Below are 4,666 nucleotides of genomic sequence, written 5' to 3'. Positions count from 1 at the left end.
TCGTGGTTGCTGTCACCCAGCTTCCCATCGATCACTAGGTCGCCAATTAGGTCGTCCCCCATAGCCAGTACCAGGTCGAGCAGCGCTCGACATATTTTCTCCAAGAATTAATAGCTTTAAATAATTTATACAGCCTTCTTAGGTATATGCTAAATTTCTTTAAAGTTATGATCTCTTTTACCCAATACTATTACTGTAGAGTGTAACCTTTATTGATGAGGCTAGGTACTGTTCAGATGTGATAGGTATACAACCAAAAAAAAAAGACTTGGAACTGTGTCCCCTGATGACACTGCAGAGTAGCAGGGAAGTATTTCACTATTTCAGGCACTACACTGCTTTAAATCAAACTCAAGCCTGGCTGTACTTGGCAGTAATGAATGTGGTTGTTAGAGTATCCCATGACAAACTGACCCTGTAGTAACCACTTACCAAGCATTCATGGTACAGGAATAAATTGGCTTTCATCCCAAAACAAAAAATGTTTTTCCTTCTTTATGCTGATCTGTGGATTATGCAGAATTAGGTCCCCGTTTCATCCTTAGGAAGTATTTTTGCCAGATAATATTATAATGGGTAAACTATCAAGATGTATAAACTAATAGAAATTACTAGCTGAATTCTGCACAATTCTGGTGCTAAGACTATTATTTCCTCCTATGGCTCTTATGGGAGTAGATTTGCTTTCACAACACCTATCCAATTAGACCATGGAGGCAAGACAGACAAGAAAACATCCAGGTTAAGTACAGAGGTTAAAAAAGCCTGAGGTAGAATTCATTCGATCTTTGCGGAGTTTTTTAAGTTGCATGGATTGGATCAATAACAACTGAACTGATGTTCAGTGTTCCAAAGGCCAAAGCAGAAAAAAGCCTGCCCATCTTGCCAGAGACTGCCAAAAACTGCTGAAGCCAGATGATTGGCAGCCCATGCCTATTTAGGCTGCTGGGCACATGTCCCTACCCACTGCTGTCAGCTGCTGGGAGAGGGAGAGCCAGCACACATTCTCTCTCCAGTCCTGCCTCCTCTCCAGACACCAGTTTTCTGAGAGGCAGGGGGCAGGTGGGAAGAGACACACTCCCAGGCTGGCACCGCCCCCCCAGCAAGGGTCTGCACAATATGAGAAGGAGCCCCCTTGGGGTGGGAGAGCTTTCACCCCCATCCACAACCCAGCAAGCCAGCTGGGAAAGCCCCAGTCCTGCACCCTCACTTCCCATTGATTTATCTGAAAGGTGGTGGCTGAACACCCCTCCCCCCAGTCCCAGCACCACCACCCCCAGCAGTGGTCTGCATGGGAGAAACCCTCACAGGGGGACTTTCCCCCTACCCATAACCTAGCAAGTTAGCCTAGGAAAGCCCCAGCCCTACCACCCTTGGCCCACAGGGGCTCCATCCATGAAGACCCTGAGGTTGGTCGGGCTGGTGGCAGATCAGGAAGGTCCCCTCTCCCCTTTACTGCCTCTCAGAGATGTGGACAGCTGGCAAGGATGGGTTTAGAGCTGGGGCAATCTTAGCACAACTTCCCGAGCTGTGAGCGGAGGAAAAGCCCATGCTGCGGGGGCCTATCCTTTTGTGCCATGCAGACCCCAGTTGCGGGGTGGGGTGGCAGGCTGCCAGGCCAGCGCATGCATTCCACTCTTCCAACTCTCAGAGAGATGGGCAGCTGGTGAAGGGATGGGGCTGGGGTGATCCAGCCCAGCTCACTAGGCTTTGAGGGGATGAAAATCCCTGTACTGTGCAGACTCAGGCTAGGGGGTCTGGGGATCCATTCCCCTGCCCCAATCCATTCATCCTGACAGGCCCAGGCAGCAAGCAGGCTAGGGAGCAGCCTGCGTCAGCTTAATGATAGCTGGGGCAGGGCCAGATCTGCTCTCCAAGAGCAGACAGCACACCCTGAGGCTGAAAAGCATCCTGGGATTCTGGGGGACTGGGAGGTAACTTGTATCTTCAGGAGATCTGAGACAGAAGTTCCATAAACCAGTTTAACTTAAATAAGTTAAGTCTGATACTACATCCATCCAGATTCATCTTAAACTTGGTTTGGCCATTTTGAAACTGGATTATGTGCACTGAACTTCTATTACAGGTTTAAACCAGCTTCTCATCACTTAAACTAGTTTATGTGTAACTTCTGTCCCTAGCTCTAGGTAATGAATCACAGTGGGTGTATCTACACAAGACACGAGAGACACAGTAAACTAATTCTACTATGCATTAGTACATCATGGCAAAAGCTGTGCTAATATGCTAATACACAGTAGAATTAGTGTACTGTGCATTAGCATCACATAAAAGACATGTGCTGGCACTACTGTGTGGTAGCACTGATTACAGTGCATTAAGTCAGTACCTGTGATGCACCATAATTACAGAGTATTAATGTGTCCACTGGGGCTCAAATGTGGGCTAGGCATCAAGCTGATAGAAAGACTTAGGTAGTTCTTGCCTAAGCCTGGGAATAGGTATTCAGGTACCTAAGGTCTTTGCTGACAGAAAGTTAGATGCTTTGGAAATTCCGGAACTTTTGTAATTGTATGACGATTGAGAATTTAAACTTTAGATTTACAGTTAAAATGGCCATTAGGCACATACATATTCTCAATCAACCTAACCCTTTGTCTTGAAAGTCATGTCTGAGTTACCCTATATTGTTTACATCTTTATTTAAGTCAGCAAAACAGACTGCAAAGCACTGTGATCTTTAAAAATTTGTTTACATGTTCGTTTGAACTGATTTCACCATCTGTTCAGGGTATAAGTGGCTGCTAAGTAATGATCTGCATAATGACACTTCAAGTTTCCTTCAAGTTTTGTGATCTTTCCTTATAAAATCATCTTTGGATGCCATCCTTCAAACTAATTCTATTTCTCCTTCAAAAGGGCAAGCAACATTTTTTTCCCCACATTAAAACTATTCTTTTTGCAAGACAGTGTGGGCTTTGAAACCTGTGAAAAACATTAGAGTTAATCAAGCTTATATTTCATTTGACACGATTGTCAGTCAAGGACCGCTTATATTGAGATGCTGGTTTCTCCAATTAGAAATGAAGAAAACTCTTTGACAGAGCAATTAGAAAACCATCTTGCTTAACAAAGCAGTTACAGAAAAGTCAGTAGAGATGTAGAAGCTGAGATTTTTCAGACTCATAGAAAGAATATGGTAGATTCCAGAGTAATTCACTTGATTGAGGGTATTGACCTAGATACCTTAAGAGGTCCAAAGATGCAAACCATTATCAACCATGACTTGTTAATTGAAAAAAATTACCACACAGGGGCATCTGATATTGCTGCACATTTTCCAAGGCTTAACGCTGATATCTCTGTTATCCCTTTGGCAAATACTAACGGTAAATCACCGTCTTACTGCACTGAGAATTCTTAGTCTAATGGGCTAACCATAAAGGAATTGTAGGAAAAAAAAATCTGGATCCAAACACCTGAAATTTGGTGGTGGCCAGCTCAGCACAGCTAGATCTAGTTCTACATTATGAGTTTTTAAGCTAAACCAAAAGGAATCTATTTCTTTTGTTCAGAAGTAGACCAAATTAGTAGCTCTGCTATATCTGCCCTTGAATATGAAAGTTTATATTTTATCAAATAAGAATATTTGCTATGTGTAGAAGTCAATTTTATTTTTAAAGTTATTTCAAGATCATACATCATTGTAATATTTAATATGAGAGATACGTTAACAGGCTCCACTGCTCTCCCCATTTGAAAGAGACAGATAAGGGGGAAAAGAAACCTGTTTCAGAAAAAGTTTATTTTAGATCCATCTGTTACTCCAGCCATTTCACTGGAGATTTCTAAATGTTTATAAAGTTAATTTAAAAAAGAAACAAACCGAAAAACTTAATATGCTAGAGGCTAAAGTTTTTGGACTTTGCCATTTGGACTGAACTTGACTTTGATTTGCCCACACAGGGGCACTGAGGAAAGTTAATTAACTGAAAGATGTGAATCTAAAATGATTTAACTAAAATGGATTTACTCCCTGGGTGGACACTTCAGTTCAGAATTAAGGTAGCTTTAATTCAATTTAGCTTAATTAACTTCCAAAATATATTAAGTTAAATTGAGCACTTGCCTATTTGAGGAACTTACTGAGAAATAAGCTATGGTATGAATATACAGTGCTCTAGCTATTACAATCTAACTTTCAATGTGGAGTAAGCAACTTTGCACTTACTGAACATTAAAGACCAGATTCTTATAAACCTTTTAGTCTTACAAGTAGATTCAGTTGCCTAATTGTTATTTTATTCCACCCTGTTCAAGTTCTGAAAAATTCATTAATGCATCACTTTTGTAATATACCACCATCTTACCCTTAAGATTAAGTCACAAAACACAACACTAAAGAGGATAACCCATAGGTCTGTGTGAAGAAGCTAGTATTCACTTTAGATTTGGCTGATTTTGGGGACAGTGATATAATTTGGTGATTTGAATCACTGTCCCAAATCAATTTGGCTGAATCGGATTCAGAGATTCGGCTGCTGCTGAATCAGCTGAATCTCTAAATCACACAGGCCCATCCCCCATACACTCTCAATGACTGCCCCACCCACCCCTGCTCCAGGCTCTTTGAAAAATAAAAGCCCCCACTCACTGGCTCCTGCCCAGCGGGGAGCTATCCATGGCTCTGTCATGAGACCCCTGA

This window comes from Crocodylus porosus, unplaced genomic scaffold (genome assembly GCF_001723895.1).
Source record: "Crocodylus porosus isolate Cpor-Errol unplaced genomic scaffold, CroPor_comp1, whole genome shotgun sequence".
Classification (NCBI taxonomy): domain Eukaryota; kingdom Metazoa; phylum Chordata; order Crocodylia; family Crocodylidae; genus Crocodylus; species Crocodylus porosus.
This window is presented reverse-complemented; position numbering follows the sequence as displayed.